The sequence below is a fragment of the Neopsephotus bourkii genome, unplaced genomic scaffold (assembly GCF_033783945.1).
Source record: "Neopsephotus bourkii isolate Nb327-2 ecotype Australia unplaced genomic scaffold, CSIRO-AGI_Nbou_v1 NB_1768, whole genome shotgun sequence".
NCBI lineage: Eukaryota > Metazoa > Chordata > Aves > Psittaciformes > Psittacidae > Neopsephotus > Neopsephotus bourkii.
In genome coordinates, this window is record NW_026902242.1 from 8,645,885 (window position 1) to 8,664,832 (window position 18,948).

Here is an 18,948-nt window from a genome sequence, read left to right on the forward strand (position 1 = left end):
CTGAGGCATGCAAGATACTCAGAAGCAAAGCAAGGTTTTTATCCCCACCTTTGCCATTATCTCCAGAAGAGCAAGAGGAAGAGTTTTACAAGACTAAGTTTTCAAAACATTATTTGCTAGTACTTCAATCATTCAGAAACTCGCAGCCTTTTCAATGAGTTAATCTTTCTTCCTTGTACCTTTCACATTACTTTGAATATGAAACATCTGTGTAAAAAAGAACATAAGCTGTATATATATGAAGTGTATGATTTGAAAATACATGCTGTCCCCAGACAGCAGTATATAATTCTTATCTACATATTTTATCACAAATTTGTACCATTTTCTCCTTAAAACAGCTCCAAGACTCAGTTGGAGGTTTTCCTTCACAGGAACTACATCAGGTTTGTAACTCTGGCAAGCAAGAATAACTGATTAAGCAATAATAACCAGAAAAAGTAAGAACAGGAAAGATGGTCACACCCAGAAGTCTGGAAAAGGTCATATTCTGATCTTCAAAGGAATAAGTGCACATATGCGATAGGGAGAGAGGAAAAGTGTGTAGGGACTTTCCTATGCATGGGTGTGGGAAAAGTTTGATCTGCCAAGGCTAGGGAGACAACATTCACTCATGCCAATGCTTGGTCAGTAGTAGAGGCCCAGCACACTCAGGTAGTGAGAGACTTCCACTTACATGTAGAAATTGAACTGATTTTCTCAATAAAGGAAACTGAAGTCAGTTTCTGAAAATCATCTGTAAGAATGGGGAGTCATGGGGCCCACTACTAACAACTGCTCTACAGACTTAGTCTGCTCATGTCATACACAGCAGCAAACTCAGCACAGAATCCAAAAGTTAAGATTGGACTACTTTCTTCCCATTTATTGCCACTAGTGGCACTTTGTTGGCTAAACGTGATTTTATATATAACTCAATTTGTCTAAATATTGCCTGTTACCTATGCAAATGAGAACTGCCTGAGCATTCTTGAAATCTGGGGGAAAGAGGGTGGGGAGAGGAGGAGAACCCATCCATGTTGGTTTTACAAGGTTATTAGAACAGTCAAATCTTTTAGCACAAAAAGAGACCTTTTGAGCAAGAAGGTGTCACTTTCAAATAACTGCTTTTCAAGATGTACTTACATTTAAATAATACACTTAAGTTCTTTCTTTGACCTGCAGCTAAGATCACAGGTCTTTTTAAATCAGAATTTTACATGCAGGCTCTTCTGTGAAATTTACTCATAACTCTGGAGAATATCCAGTTGGTGTTATTTTTATACCAGGACACAAAATCAATGAAAAGCCTTGCACAGCTTGAGAAGGTGCACAATTCTGTCAATAATAAAGCTGAAGAGTATCTGACATTTTAAAAACAATAACAAAAGCCTTCCTGTGTCAATACATAAGTTCACTGTTTCTATTTTCAGACTGCTCAACAGAAAAGGTTTCTTTCCTCTTGATGTTGTTATTAATACACAGACAAATGGTAAGAACCTGAATGTGAACCCCTCACATAGCCAGGTCTCCTCCCAGGAGTTCAGTTGCACTGTAAAGTCAAAGCAGCATTGTCCTAGTGAAAGAAAAAACAACAGATTTAGAATATAAAAACCCACCAAGTACTACCCAAAACCACCCATATTAATGCCTTTCAAAGTTACATTTTCAGTTCCGCTTTCTTTGGCAAATTGAACAAAACCAGAAGCAAGTATACACGGTCCTTAAAGAGCAGCTGCATTTAACTTTATATTTTCTGGACAGGGCTGTTTCAGCTGGGCCAAACCCTGCAGGTCCTTCCAATACAGAAGAGGGTTGGCTGCTCTCAAGGGCATTCTTATCAATAGAAGACTAGTCAACCAACACCATACAAGTAGCATTTGTGCAACAAGCAATATGATCCCCAAGCTCTATTTTGTACACTCACTCAGCAACTTTAAGACTGTAAGGAAGAAGTTTGGACAAAAAGAAAAGAAATACAATCCAATTAAAAACAAAACAACCCCATAGTTTGTTCCCCTCTTTTTGTGTCCCTTTGCCTGGTAGGTTGTGCTATCTTCACTTCAGCTCAGTGCCACTCCACTAAGTATATATAAAAGTACCATCAGAATAATGCCAAACATTTTAAAAAGTAATATTGTCCCAGAAATCCCTTTGAAATAACATATCTAAATGTTTTTAGCAAAAAAAAAAAAAGTAAATTAAAAGGATCTAATAACAAGTAGAAAATCTGTTACAGAACATCTTACAGCCTTCATAAAACTGATTTTATGGTATTATATGATTTACAAGCTGGAAAAACCTAGCTTGAAGCACCAATATTGTCCTACCTTCTAGCAATGTGCTATGGTGAGCATAGGTGGGCATGCACCATGTAGAGGTCCAACATTGTTCCATTATGATTAAATAGTCACAAACATTAACCAGACAGTTTTTCCCTGTGAGAATGATCAGCCACCATTTCCTCCAAAGTTTTACTCACAAAGAAAGACTAATAAGTATCACTCTAGCAGTTTATCATATCAAGTAGTTTCAAGTGTTCAGAAATCTGCAGTGAGGAAAGCAGCCACCTTGCTGCCAAAAGCAGCCTGCAGATCTTAAAACGTTGAAACGGGTTTGAAGACCAAAACTGATCTTCAAAGAGATCATTCTAAACCTGACATCTTTGTGTGCTGCTCTAAGCAATATTTCACTCAAATGTCATTCTCCAACACTACAACTTGACATGCCCAAAACACACACAAACAAAAGATAGACCAGTGCTACTCAAGGATGTGCATTTCCGCTTCTCTGAGCAAAATGGTTTTGCAGGTTTTTTACCCCCCTCACATTCAGGATATTTTCCACTTTAGAGTAACTCATTCCTACAAATCATGGGTTTGCTCTCCATACTTCCACCCAAACACAAGGAGAGGAGCTGTGCAAAGGCAGCATCCTCTGAGGAACTGGCAAGTCTAGTAGGAGCCCTATGTGTGAACCTCCCGAGATGTCCCTGGCAGCTATCCTGAGAGGCTGCAGGTACCTGCTAAACACCAGAGCAGCAAACGGCAATAGTTCAGGCAAATCATTTATGGAGGCAGAAGGACAATGAAACCTTGGCTGCCATACACCAAAAGGGACTTAATTTTTTCCAAGGGGAACTGTCTTTACAAAGAGGGGCAGACACGTACTTGCCCTGAGCAAAATCAAAAGAAATCTGCCTGTTATTTATACAAGAATACATACGGGAAAGCTGACTTGGTTTAATGTCAAATTAGCATGTTTACAAAGCATGTAGAGAAACAGAGAGACAAGCTACACACATGCTTTGCTCTGGCTGCTCTGCTTACACTGCCAAAATACGAAGCATGGAGAGAACAGCTCAAAAGCTCAGTTATCAAAAGCGGTAGCAGCTTCTTCTCTCACCCCCTAGCTCTCTGTCTCTGTATGGGGGAAGTGGAATATAAAAAGAGGATGCAGCAGAGGTGGAAAGTGGTTACTGCAGAGGGAGAGCTGATCCCACTGCCGTGAGAAGGCTCTGCCTGAGCAGTTCAAGATGGCTTCAGTCCAAAGATGCAGACCTACTCCTGAAATAAAAACCATAGGTGGCACAGAAAACCCCTTCAACACCTATCCCTGCCCAAGGCAAGATTTTGTGCATCTCCTCATATGTGTCTGCAGGGTGCCCTGTGTGTGCATGCCCACTCGGCTCTTTTAAAAATCATGCCCTTCACCACTGCATCCCACATTGCATCTTCCACCAGGCCTTCACACAGGAGGCAAACCCTGCTGCTCAAGCAGGACATGGCAGAGCAGGACTAGGCACTTGGCACATTGTGTGGTGCCCATCTAGCTACTCAGTGAAGTAGCAAGGAGTGGATGCTGAGACAGGTCTGAGTAGGCTGGGGCTTCCTTCAGCTACAGTGACCACTTCTGAAACAGTTTAATCTATTCCTCCAGTAAAGGTAGGTGGGAGCAAGAAGAAAACAAATCCAGAACTAAAACACAACTATATTTTTAAAGGTAGGAAACATCATTTTATAGACAGTATCTTGTGAGGGAACCTGTGCTGCTTCTAAACATGTCATTGACATCAGTTTCTATTAGCAAAAGAGCTATTTACTTTGGAATCACTCATAGGAACTGCTTGCCACATCATATCACTGCATGGTCAGTTTTTGCAGTTCTGATACCTCAGTAATAGCTGGAAAGCTCCAGAGAGATAAAACTCACCCCTTCAGCATGGGTATGTCAAGTTCACGCAAGCAATCTTCTGTTTATCTTGTTAACATCAGGCCAATACACAGACTAAAGCAAGTGCTAGCACTGAAACAAACCTCGCCAGACTAAGAATAGCTGTATTTATATACTGTCTTTCATCTGAGGAAGTCAGAATGACTGAAGACAAGACACACAATCCTTTGCTGCACAGACTGCTCTCCATCTAGTGCTGGAAATACAAGAAGCAAAAAGGGTGACAGGCACTGGCTGATGAGCCAGTGTAGCTCTGGTCCCATGAAATGATCCTGTGTCCCTGGTTTGGCACGGTTTATCGTCTTTGGCCCTGTTTGAACTTCTTCTCTGATTTATTTAACTTTAAAATATGTACAAAATAAATGTTGGCAGCACTCACTGCAGCATAGTGCATTACAGAGGGATCACCAGAGTCAAATTCATGCTGCAACCATGAATTTTTAATTACCTTGTGTTCTAAATCGCTGCGATTTCTGCCTCACCAACAGGTCATAGGGATGGCACTGCTTTCCCCAACACCCGTTACTCCAAGATGAAGACTCATCTGCCCAGGAGTGAACTCAGCCACCACTGGACTGCACACACCCAGCTCGAACAGACCTGCAGTAAATCTGGTCTGGAGCACTAGGGTGTCATCTACATTGCCTGATCTATGTCAACTGACATACTTTACTAAAAATTAGCCCTCACCCAGTGGCTGGCACCTCCTCCACACCATGCCAGCTGCTTTTACACACACTGTCTGTGCTGAACAGTGCTTACTCATTTAAGCCACAACAGGCAGTGCTGTGGGGAGACAAGACATGCTTGCAGACCTTGTGGCAAGATGCAGGTGTCTTGAAGCAACCATGTCCTGCCATTTATCTTCTCCTCACCCCACCTCACCACTTCTGCAAGTCCTCTTTTAGCCAGCATTTCGGGCCCCAGCCCTGGACCCTGTGGACAGCTTCCCATGGGTCAAGGAGCATCATCCCACAGGTATGAGAGATCCTACCCATGACAGCCCCCTTGCAGCCTGCTCCATAGCACCCAGAAGTGCTGCCAAAGGCAGGCTGCTGCTTGTGAGCTCTTAGGTTTGTGGGGGGCCTGAAAAATCTGTTGGTTTTCCCCCCATTTCCTGAAGCACAACAACTTCATGGACAGACAGATGTCCATGTTTAAAGAATAAGCGGAAATCTGCTTTTCTTCTTCATTTTTAAGCCCCTGGTTACTGCTTCCTTTTTCATATTTCCTGAGACATGTCAAACTACTCTTGTGAGTAAGAAATGTTCTAAAATAATCCTCATACCTCAGCTTCAGTCTTCTACAGAACACTGCCTTTTCTCTGCTTCCACTGCACTGCAGCATCTTAAGTGTGCTCAGCACATTACAGCTTCAGTAACATCAGAGAACTCTGAACATCTCCAGCTATCTCTTTCTAACTTACTGAAATCATACTGCAAAGCAGGGTCTGTGACACAATTGCCTTGAAACCATAGGAGATCACTCTACTGGTTTAAATACAACCGTGGTTCTTTCGGCTTTTTTCCATGTAACAACAAGGACTAAGCTCAATAAAGACAGTAAAATTATTACCAGGAAATAAAACCTTCAAAACCTGTTTCTCTTTAGGCTTTTGTAGTAAAAACACAAAGGCATCCTGAGAATTAAATCTTTTTTCTTAGAAGTAGACAGTGTGATTCATTTTGAGTCACAAACTCCCCTAAATGAATCTAAACCACATTTGCCTAATTTACGAAGACAAACCTGTTCTTTCTCCTATTTTGAATTCCAGCACTGGAAATTTGCATGGGGAATTCAGCTGTACCATTTCTTAGTTACACATCCCTGTCAAACAAATTCTGTGCTGGCTAAACTCCCTAGAAATCCATTTCACTACTGTTTTCTGGCAACAGACAAACATAAGAAGGGACCAAAGCTGATGCTACAGCCAGAGCCTCACCAGCAAGGATGCTGACAATGTGAGAGAATGAGCACATGCTCCCTTTCCACGCTCATGCTGGAAAGCAAACCCCTGCTCTCTCTTACACCATTATTCATTTAGAACACAGCCTAATGCTTCTAGTATCATCAGTTGTGGATTTCAGTCTAAGTCAGTGGGAATTGCCCCTGTGTTGGCTCAATACTGCAGACAGGAGAAAAACAGAAGCAAAAAACTCCTACCATCAATTAAAGTATTTCATAAGTGCACCAAGTACCAAGTCTATTATGTATAAAATGTGTCCAGGTAGCTCTTCAGAGGCAGAATTTGCTATCACCACCTTCAGCAAACCAATCAGTGAGAATTCTCTCCTGTGAAAACCTGACAAGACTTAACCTTAGCTTGTAAACAGAGAATATAAATCATGCTCTGTCTCCCAGAATCCAGTAGGTGGGAATTAGCAAGGAGACGTTTCCCCACTTTCAGCCTTTAGCTACACCTTTCTCCCAGCCTTTTGCCCTTGAAACACCCTTGGTCATGCATCAATGGCTTGGTGTTATTGTCTCCTGCGTTTAAGCTGCTGTCTTTGACTTTTCGGTGCATTCTTCCTACAATTTGACCTTTGGATATATCAAGAGGTGTGACCAGCTAAATCTTTCATCCTGTTTGCACCCAGTGCACCCACTGATGAAAACTCTTTTCAATGGCAACACCAAATATTGTTTATTTTAAATAAATTAGAACTTAATGTGGCTGACAGCATTGCCAATCTATGTCAATGCCAGAGTTAGCATCTGCATCAGGGACTTATCATCATTAGTCTTGTCTTTGGGTCCCTGTTTTTTCAGTCGTCACTGTTCCCTCAATTTCTTTGATTGGAAGGTGGAGAGTGCATCCATTAGCTTCAGTGTGATCTGTAAATGCCTAAAAAGCAGAGATAACATTAGCAGGAGGCATATCAGCAGAAGCCCTTTGTGCACACAGGGACACAACAGTGATGCTCACAGCTGAGGCATGGTCCTTTTAAATATGCCTGCTAGTGCATCACATACAGGTGATGCCTGTCATCCATGACTCATCTGTGTGGCTAGAAACCTCTCTTAACAGCAGCTGTCATGAATGACAAAATATTGATTTTTTTCAAGTTTTTAAAGATTTCAGCTCCACTCTTTTCCCATGATGTGCTTGCATAGTTCTTTAACACAAGCACAGCCTGGAGACAGCACTGAAGGAGGGGCATGTTGAAAGGCAGTCCCTAAAGGACAGCACACATAACACGCACTTGCTGCATTCACAAGACCTGGCACAGAGCTTCAGATCAGGTGCTTTGCAAAGGTCAGCAAGTCAGATGGTACACATATTATACAATATAAATAAACCACTGTCTGCTCCCCATCACAACAGACAGCCAAGATACCAGCACACTAGTATAGTGATCCCAGGAGCATTTTCTGTCTCTCGGCAGGCACAGAGTTTCCTGTGGCACAAACGCTGGGCAAGCTATGCTCTTCCACCAGAAGTTCTTAATGTTTAAGTGGCTGTACCGTGTAGAGTACCAAATACACTACAATCCTTCTCCAGCCAACACCAGTTATTCAAATTTTAACATTCCATGCAATGTTTCTGTCCCCGAGCATGGCCTCAGCTGAAATGCAAACCCTCTTCCATTCCCAAGACTTCTACACTTTTTAACCTTTACATTTCAGCTCTCAAAACTGGTTTGTTCCTGGGTTGTTTAAATTGAAAGGCTCCTTACCAACTTTCCAACTTTCCTTGTCCTCTCACCTCCACCTAAGGTAGGAAGGTATCCTCCAGGCTAGGGAAAAAAAAAAGACATCCCTCCAGCACCCATGATGGTGACCCTGAGGAGCCACCCCCCTCTTACCCCACAGATGTCCTCTGCCTTCCTCCACCTCGTGTTGCCCATTGAGGGAGTTGCCTGGCCATGGGACTCTTTCCCTCGCTTGACACTTGCTAGAAAGCCACGGCTGAGACTCTTCAGAGAATCTGCCCCAGATTTCCCTCAGCAGAGGAAAAAGGCTGCTTTTTCCTGTACACTGGAAAGCGTGGGATTGAGTCATATGTCTTCTCATTTCTGCTAGCTGGGAGTCCTGAACGCTGTGTGTGTGCCTCAGGGTGAAGAATGTGGTGCTAAGTAAAAAGTGAAAAACAGAGGGTAATGAAGTAACTGGTGCGCAACGTGAAAAAAACATGAGCACAAAAACGCTGCTTGGGTTTCCTTCTTGCTGGGATGTTTGCTGCAGAGAGCTCAGACCCTTCTCAGTCACTCACCCAGCTTCACCTTCTGCAGCATGATGCAGCCTTGGTATCTCCTGTGCCTTGGTATAGAAGATGGACCTATCTGAAATGTAATGAAATTAAATGGAACACCTGTAAGTAATGAAGGCAACTTAAAACACAGCCCTTTACTACAAGCAGAGAGATACCTGAAGAGGAGATCAGCCACCACCAAGCATGGCCCACCAGAAGGAAGGCACAAGGTGGCAATCTTTAGGCTCCCAGCACTAAGGTCCTGCCTGCTTTTCCTGCCCTTCTGTTGAATAGCAACCGGCCTCTGGATCCCCGACAAGCTGGAGGGGACTAAATACAAGCTGTGTTTCCTCCACAGCCATGCAGAGCAGCAACGCACAACCTGGCTGTGAAAACTCAGCTAAACACAAACCAAAACCCACCACTCACATTCGCTCTGTGGTTCATCTGTACACAAAGTGCCACGGTCTAACTAGCATCAAGGTGACAAAAAGAAATGGTTTTACAGTAACATCACGCACTGCCTGTAAATCTCTGTCCTGCTGAGATTACCCTAACCCTAACCCTAACCCTTCGGAGATTGGTGTGGAAGGTGCTGTTGAGCAAAAAAGTAGGAAGCCATATTTGTTTGTGGGGGGAAATACAATTAAATCAGCATGGATGGGTTTCCCCTCAATCCAGAATCAAAAGCAAGAGTTATCCTATACAAAACTGATCAATATTTCTTAGTTTGATAAACCAGGGCAGTTTAAAAGAAGCTCCAGGAAGAGATTTTTCTGAAATGTGACAGGCTATGTATATGCTAATAAACCGCAGTTTTAGAAACTTGGACTCATCTTGATATTGAATTTGACCTAAATTTCACAAGTTTATGAGATACAGAGGAATGGAAGAAACAATGTTCTGGATCCTGGAACAATTTACTTGGAAGAAGCAGGTGTCATCATTGCAAAACTCTGCAATCATTGAACTATGTCACGAATAATCTCGTAGTTAAAGAAAAAGGTATTCTAAGAGTTTCTCCCCCTCCCCCTGTACTTAAGCTCACAAGCCTAACTGCTAAATAAGCATCAAAGCTACAGGCCTACTTAGTTTGGCTTCAGTGGTTGTGGTTATTTACAAAGAAATGCTCAAGACCAGAAAAAAATTATGCTAATATGTTTGAATATTTGACTTCAGAGCTGCATACCAGGAAAACAACAGGAAAAGGATGTGGCCTGATAAATGCTCATAACAACTTCATCAGTGTTGTATTTATTGTAATCAATTCAATTTCAGTAAGAATTAATAAGTGTGAGGAGTCTGAAACATAAGCATACCACGTTATAAAATAACAAGTTCAATAAGCTCCATTTTCAGGCAAGAAGACAGACATTTTTAAACTCACAGCAAATGCTGGTTACCAAAAGCCCTTTAAACCTTTCACTGGAGGCACAGAAAATAGAGACAAAAGTCACAGAATGGTGCAGCCTCAGCCCTCTGAGGAAAGCAAGAGATGGCTGGTGGAAAGAGGGAGGATGGCATGAAGGAAAGGGCAGGAGCAGGGGCTCTTCCTTCACTTGGTTGAAACCCAGGTTGTGGTGCCACATAAGCTCCTTTCAATAGGAACTACTCATCTAACTATGCATGCATACTGTACCATATAGTTACATATACATAACAGAGTGCAGGTGGCATGAACCTCTCCCTGCCCTTGTGCTGCGGGGCAGGAACATATTGCACACACCTGCAGTGAGGACAGATGGAAAACATATAGAAAGCACATTCAGCTGAATCCCCATGAAAAAAGTGAAAAGGCCATCAAACCCCTTTCCTCTGTCTTTCTTCTGTCTCCTATTGTGTCCTGCTTGTCCCCATAAATATGTGCAGCTGCTGGCTTAGAGAGAACAAACAGTAAAAAATTTGGCCTTACTGAACAATCAGAGGTGCAAGAAATCATAAAGAAAATATCAGCCTTTACTTGCAAACATGATCAAATCTCACCACTTCCACAGTAGGGGGAAGGGGGGGGCAACAAAACAAAACAGAAAAGGAAAATGCATTCTACTAAATTGCATCTCTTCTCTCAAAGCCAAGAACTTAGTAGGATTCGATGGAACAACAAACAGATGCAAAACAACAGGTATTGGGAAGAACTACTTCCCTTAAATCATGTTATTTACAGGTTATTTCTTGAAACAATGCTTGAATCTTTCTCTCCCCAAACCCTGCAGTACAAGGGACTCAGAGGGTTAAACATGCCACTTGCTGAGTACTTTCCTGAACATGCTTCTAAGCTTCAGTTATGTGCTGAATGTGGTTCACCAAATGCTTTTCTAAGCAAAACTACTCTGTACATATTGCCCCACAAACATTAAGCCTCACATATTCCTCATTTTGTAGGTAAACCAACTCTAAGGGGATTATTCACACTATTAAACCATAGTGTTTAATAGTGAGACTGCTCAGTAACCAGTCTCTTCAAGCACTTTATTTCACTGCTTTGGTTTACAACAAGCACTGGTTCCAGCCTGCAGGACAGGAACAAGCCAGTTACCACTATTCAAACTCCCTTGCAGAGTCCTGGCCAGCATGTGCCAGGGTTCTTGCCTCCTGTCCCACACGTGCTGCAGAAGAGACCTTCCCTGCCCCATCCCATAAGGAGAAACCCTTCTATCAGTTTCAATGTCAGGCAATGGGAAGTTGTCCACAAGTCATTAGCATCCATCAGGGCAAACTGCATCCTGGGGTGCATCACAGTATAACCAGCTGGTTGAAAGAGGTGGTTATCCCTCTGTATTCATCATTGGTGCAGCCTCACATTGAATACTGCGTTTAGCGCTGGGCCTCTCCAATTAAGATGGATGTGAAGGTCCTTGAATGCATTCAGAGAAATGTCCTAACACAGAGCAGCTAAGGACTTTGGGTTTGTTTAGTTTGGAAGAAAGGAGGCTGAGGGGCAATCTTACTGGCCTGCACAGTTTCGTGAGAAGGGGAATTGGAGATGAAGGTGCTGATCTCCCTGGTATGCAACGAGAGGAGTGGTTCAAAACTGCACCAGGGGAGTCTTAGACTGGGCTTTAGAAAGCGTTTTTTTTTACGTGAAGGGTGGTCAAACACTGGAACACACTTTCTAGAGAGGTGGTTGATGGTCCAAGACTGTCAGTGTTTAAAAGGCTTAGTGCCCTTAACAACATGCTTTGACTTGGCAGCTGGACTCGATGATCATTGTAGGTCCCTTCCAAATTAAATAGTCTAGCCTATTCCATCAGTCAAAAGCTTTTAAAGGGGCTTGTGTTCAAAATAGGGCTGGAAATTCAGAGTTCCCTTTCTGCACCCAAATGTAATTATGGCACAGTAGCTCTTCTGAGAAGAGAGAGCAGGTCAGAAAACAGCTCTTGCAGAGGTACCTAATGCTAAATGACCACAGTGACAAAGAACACAAAGCTATCAGAAGTTTTCCTCTGCCTTTCATCTGAACATGAAATGAATGAGGGACTGGACTTGCTTCTGCATAAACTGTTAGCAACCAAAGCTAAAAAAGAAAAAAACACCCTACTCAAAAAAATACTGTATCAAACGTAAGCAAATTGTAAATGTGTGAAAAGGAAACAAAAATGTGCAGGCTATTTTCTGCGATTCACAGACATGTGGGATGCCACACACGTTTCACATAGGAGAAAGCAAATGCTTAACACCACTGCTTAACCATAGTCTAGAAACCATCGGCAGCACTGCAGTAGGCTTTAGCGTAACCAAACTGGTGTTTCAAGACCTGAGCCTGTTGTGAGAAAGAGTGTGCTGGCAAGGCACAAAAAGAAGAAAGCCTTCTGCTAAATGCACAAGAGACACTTGACCAAAGAAACCAAATATTTAGAAGTACAGATTCTCTCTAAGTCATACTGTCTTCAAAGGAATAATAATGGAAAAAATAAATTATGAATTATGAGTGCTCAGCGAATTTCCGTAATGTAGGTGACTAAATGATACATGCTTCGGCACAAACACTACCATCAACACACAACAGTGCAAGATCTGCTCCAAGGCCACCGCTTCCTGAATTCAACTACAGAAAAAATCCTTGCCAAATCTGCACAGAGTGTAACTGCAGAGACACAATGCTTTTATCACATAAACACAGCCTCTAAACTGTTACTATCTAAACTGTTACTGAAAGTACATAGAAACACTGAAAGTGATCACATATATAGGGAAAATGATTGTCACATTTTTGATTACTTCTTTTGTATATTACTTCATACTTTCAACATATACCAAGAGAGAATAGTTAATTCTGAATGTGGAAGAGCAGACACACAAAGTATGTCTAAAGAATGTAGGACTTGTAGAAGGAGTGTGAGCATCCATACATGATTGGTGCAACTCTGTCTCTCCTGGGATGCATAGTGGTTATAGCAAGAGTAAATCCTACTAGTCCATAATGACATAATAAACCTATGCATTGCTTCTGACCTGTTAAAGTTGTAGTAGACCATGAGTTGACACTTCGCACAATAACAGTACACACAGTTTACATAATGAAGTAATAGGGCAAAACACAGAGAAAGTAAATAGAATTTTAATTTAAATAAAAATTAAAAGCTTTCGGTTTTTTCCCCCAAAATATATCTTTTGTAAATGCATTATTCTGTAAAAATATTTCCTTTGAGGAATATGTTATCAGTACAAATTTGGGGAAAAGTAGTGTTGCCAAATCCTGACTGCTTTCACTGCTTTTTTAACTCATTTGTCTCTTCATGCTAACCATCTAAACTCTGATGTTTGCTGTCTTTCAAAAAGAAAGAAAACTAAAACCCATGATTCAGCTGGTAACCTATATCCTTTCTCTGTTAAGCAGTATTAACAGACAAACTACCTCTACTAAACACTGGAAAAGTGAAGTTGTAGCATCATACAATTTGGTTGCGGGTGGTTTGGCTTGTTTTTGAAGAAAGCAGCAGTTAAATACTATAGTCCATAAATATCCAACTGGTTCCCTGAAATGCTAAAGATACATAGATAAAGCATTCTGTTTTTTTCAGCATAAAGATGCTAGAGTTGTCTACTAAACAGATACGTGCATACCATGCTCAGTGCATGGCAGGTATCTGTTAAGGCCTCAGTAGAAAAACAATGGGATATGGGAACAGCAAAGTCTGGAACTTAAGGGAGCCTTAAGATCAAGCTTTCCTTATTTGCTAAGCTTCTTGCTAGAAGCACTGTTAACAATAAGAATGCATTTTCTTACTGAATTCTTCCCCTAAATATCCACTGCTGCCTCTGTCAGACAGGATGTCATATTAGACACACTATTTCTCTGGCCTAAAACAACTCTTCTTTAGTTCATTATTTTCTCACAATGACATACAACAAACTTTCCTCTCTTCCATGAGGGCTGCTGTAAGTACTGTCATGTACTTACTGTCAGGCTGCTGTAAGTAAGTTTCATTTTTCACAGACACACACTGGGCCATTACACAGGCCCCAGAAACAAGGCAAGGAATACTGACCTTTTCCATTAAGAAGAAACAGAGCCTTGAGCCATGAGGGTTCTGATGAAGGTTCTCCTGGTCACCACGGGTGCACACCAGAAGGATGCAGCTCCTCAGCCATACGAGCAGCCCTGTGAGCTCAAAATGTGTCTAAGGGTCTTTTGGACTGGAGGTCCACTTATGAGTTGAAGACCAGCATAGCTAGTAGTTTGAGTAGGGGAAAACATACAGAAATACACCTTAAGAAGTATCAAAATGACTCAGCCAAAAGGCTGGAAGGAGACACACAGAGTAATCTGCATGTAAAGCCCCAGCCAGGGTGAGCAAGTCACGCCTGAACAACTGCTTTGTGGAGTGGGAGAATAACTACAAGTGAAAGAGCTGAAACACAAGAGGCAGATCTCCACCAAGTTGTAGCTGTTGGGGCTGCAGCTTGAGAACCAGCAGAGTAAGGATGTAAGGGAATAAGTGCCTGAATTGCCTGGGCCTTAGATCACAACATGGTAGAAGATTTAGGAAAAGGAGTATTCCTTTTGCATTTATTCACATTTCATTAGTCCTGGGGCACTGGTACAAGAACCTCCCACGCTGCTGATCTAGCCTCAGGAGTCCCATAGGAGCATTCCCAGCTGATTTCTCTGTGGAAACAGAGATATATGTCTCAATAAATACTAGATCCCTTCAAAACTAAACATACCAGGGCTCAGAAAGAGAAATCAGCTCACCTGCTCTCCCAGGCAGAAGATTAAGCTCCTCCAGCTTTGAAAGGACCCTTTCTCCACTGAGACACCCTTGACACTGGTGCACAGTGAAGGATTGCTGGCACCTCTGTCTAGCTGTAGGGTCCTTCAGAGGACACTAACCAGCATTGAGAAGGCCACTGGCTGAGGTCAGACCCCACAGGCAGCAGGGTCACTTACTCTACAGAATAGCCTCACTTCAGTTGTTTGTGAGCTTTGCCCTTCTCTGCTCCTCATCATCAGAGCTATTTGCTCTCCCTTTTCTCATCTGTCCTGGACTGTCAGGATGGTGGGTGGTGAAGACAACAAGCTCTGTTGGTGGAGGCAGGTGGAATAAGCTGACTGAGCTGCAAGAGAAGCTGTTCCTCCTGGTGACCCACCACAGAGACACCAGAGGTGCCTAACCCTAACCCGTGTTTCTCATTTCCCCTGTAGCCACAAGATGGAGCATCACCATAACAAACAGCTCTCTAGAGCCGCCAGACTTAGGTGACGGGACATTTCATCACAGTTCTGGCACATCCTGAGGCGCAGGCAGCCCTGGTGGGATGCTGCAATAGCCCAAGGCGAGTACTTGGCCCATGGCGGGCAGGAGCAAGCTCCCATAGCCTCTTAGCCCATGTCCCAGGTGAGATGCAGGAAGGCCTCATAGCAGGACCAAGGAGTTCAGACATACTGTCAGCCCCCCCATGGCAACCTTAATCAAGCACACTCTAGTAGTAAAAGTTTTTCCAACACCCTACCAAGGCTCCGTACACTGCTCTGCTGTGGCCTGCGTTGCCCAACTTCCTGCTGTTTCCTTCTGGCTGGCTTCTGAAGCCTCCTCCATAGCACAGAGCTAAAGCAGACCTTCTGAAACAGAGAAAATCCAGGGTCCTGGAGACATGGGAGAGCAGGTGGAGGTGAATGAAACTGAAAAGTGGAGGAGACTTGAAGGGAGAAATCAAGGAAGAAAGCAAGGAGTCCATAGCGATGGATGCTGTCTCTTCACAAGCAGAATTAAGTACTTTTCTCACTGGTTAGATTCTGATTTAGACCAAGAAAAAAACACCATATCTCCACTGCACAGCCTTGTTTAATGCAACGGGTACTTATCTAGCTTCTAAACTGGAAGGATGTCAGCAGTGGCATAACTGACAATCTCTCAAGAGCCAGGACAGACAGCTTAAGAGCCAGGACTATGGCACTGCTGTCTGTGGTATGGTCCAGTGTCAGGACACAACAACAGACCAACAGTGCCTTGGGATGGCTGGCAAAGCCTGGCACTGCAAGGAGAAGGGTGGGTCCCAACCAGGGATATGTGCATGGTGCGAAGGGGAGGTCTGCGTGCAAGTAGCAATATAGCCATGTCCTCAATACTAGCAAAAATAAGTACATGGAACAGTTCCTTTGTCAGGAAGAAGGAAAAGGTGGTGCAGTCAGCATCTGAAATTGCACAAAGCAGCAAGTGCTTCACACACTGGTGGCATCAGTGACATACACAGGGGTACAAAGGACAGAGCAGAGTTTGCATGGTGTAGCCCTCTTCTCCCTTGTCTGCAAGAAAAGAGACAGACCTCCTCTCCTTGAGGACTTCATGAAGAGTCCTGTCCCATTAGCACAGAGCAAAGCCTGCAGTAAGAAAGTGACCCTGACTTCCTACAGCTTTCTTGCATCACAAGTAAGCTATTGACCAACAGTCTTGGAGTCCTTCATGGACTATCCATTACACTGCTCACTGGGTTTAATTTTCTCCTCTCCATCAGCCCTCAGCATCACCCTTTTTCACCCTGTGAAAGGAGAGGAGTCTTCACACCTTGTCCCAAGTGCATTTGTACCTCCTGCATGCCTTTCTGGCCATTTCTCCACAGATCCCCCCTAAAAAACATCACGAGGAAGTTTGCTGGAATAAAAAAGTGGAACAACCACTGCTGGTGCCTGGACTATGATGTGCCAAGCTGGCATTGCTTCTTTCTCATCCTCCCATTTCCAAATCATCTTTCTCCAGATTCCTATCCACATGGGGCTTTGTGCAGCAAGCAGGCCCAAGGAGGCATGCTTCTGGTGAGGTGGGCAGCACTTAGGTAGCATAAGAGTATGAGTATCAAAGAGAAAATGAGAAAGAAGAGAATGCTCCAAGTATGTGAAGTGGAAACTTTGAATGGGGAAGACAGAACATCCGCTCCAAGCACTGGTGGCAGTATCAGAAGTGAAACCTAGCTGAGGAATGCAATGAAGTATCGTTTACTCAGACTTTCTATCATGTTTTTTTTTTTCCCCTTGGTAGTGTTTCTTCTATTTTTACTTCAGTAGAGTCATTTTGAGTGAAATACCATGGGGAAACCCCAAGCACTATTTTTTTCTCTTATCTCCTATCCCCCACTGCTTTCACAGATGCAGTTTGAATCCAGCCAATATAATCCTCAGATTTCCTACCTATGGGCTATGCAGAGGACCAAGAAAAACTACCCTTTTGGCACTGCTTTCCCCCTTTGGTAAGAAGATTGAAAACACATGTGCAAGGGGGGAAGAAAAAGAAAGAATAAAAAAAAAAAAAAGAGAGAAATTAAATATTTTTCCCCCCTTCCTACCTAATCAAAATCAGTCCCTGACACTCTTCATGGGCACATGTCCTGTTCCCTAGGGGTATAAACAAATTTTAGAGTAAATCCTGTATTTTCTTTAAAATACCAACTGGAAATGAACATATCTCATCAACATTGAAAATCAATGACCTCGTTTTTCCTTTTGGTATCATGAAAAGTAATGGAAACAATGACAGCAACAGCTTAGGATTTAGCTTAAAGCACATTTTAACAGCTTATACTATCCACAGATGTTACCTACAGTCAATAAAACCATGTCTTGTAGAATAAAAAAGACAAAGGTCTGTAAGGGCAGAATTTCCTTCTCTGTCACTGGATACTGTTTTGAATGGGTGACTCAGAGGCACTAGTCCCACAAAGCATTTACATCCTTAAATGAGCTCTGCGTGACATACTATATACATATTGCGTGTACGCAGACCCAGCGTGGGGAGACAGCTGCCGTAATGGAAATATGTGATGAAACCGAAATCAGCAGCACTTCATGCTTCCTGGCATCCTGACAAACCATTTGCATGCAGCTCACTCCACTGCCTCCAAAAAACAACACAAGGCTCAAGGATTCTACAAGCTGAGAAGGAAGAAAAGTCACCAAGCAGAGCTAGACACAACCCAAAGGTAAGATGGTGAGAAAGAATATTCCACTGTAGTAAAACCTTAACAGCTTTTCTCTTGCTACAAGAGCTGAAAACTAAATATATTTGATATAACTTGCTTTGTTTATAGCATATCTACTATTCATTCTTAAGAATGAACAGAGCTACCCTTTTTGTTCATGCTTTAAAAATGTTTTCAGCTTTGCTTACAGATCTACACAACAGACTCTGGTCTAAAATGCCTTTTTATCATAAGTAGATTTTTCTCAGGTAAAAAATCTTGCTATGAAGCTGAAATCCTATTTCTCTGTAATGGGTTCCCTCCCAGTGTTAGACTCAAAGTGTTTCATTTGATGGAGGGGACTCAGCAGAGCAGCATATTGGGCAGTGTCTCTGCCCAGGTCACCAGTTGAACCCCTCATCTGCCATGGGACACAACCCAGCTCCCAACAAACTCCCCAGCCCCGTAACTGCAGGAGGGTTGAACTCCCAGGCAGTGAACAACCTGCAGCGTAACAAGGGGTACTTCTCCCCTCCAGCCTCTCAGATTCCCAGGTGCTTCACAAACTCATGTTTTTATTTTCTATCTGGGGAGGGGAAATGCATTATTTCCCCTCCAACCAGCCTCAGTCCCCCCCAGATGGCAGCAGAGCAGGTACTGCTGGCAGGGTTGCTGCTGCACTGAACCATGTCCCCCCACCATGCCTTATAGGCAGTGGTGCTCTGCTGGAGGAGGCTTTACACAGCCAGCAGCATTGCCAACTGCAGGGAACTGAATAAAACCTGTACCTGCTACAGCAGTGGATGGAACCCTCTATCTGACACCACTAGATGGATGCTTTCCTGCACCCATAGCCCTGCCAGCACCCCATTCTCCTCATCAGGCTGGGTTTCTACCCCTGGTTTTCTCACTTCTGCAATGTAAACAAGTATCTTGCAGAATCATTCATCTGGCATCAGTGTGTCCTCAAGAAGCAAACAGCCAAACTGCTCTGTCTTCTTAACAGTAACTGCTAGGTTTTAAGAAATAATTACATTTCCTCTTTGCTGACACTAATCCCCCTCAAATCACTGTGCAGGACAGCCTTAGCTCTGAAATATTCACGGAGTAACTTGATCTGCAGAACAGGAACTTTGTGCATTTGAAAACAG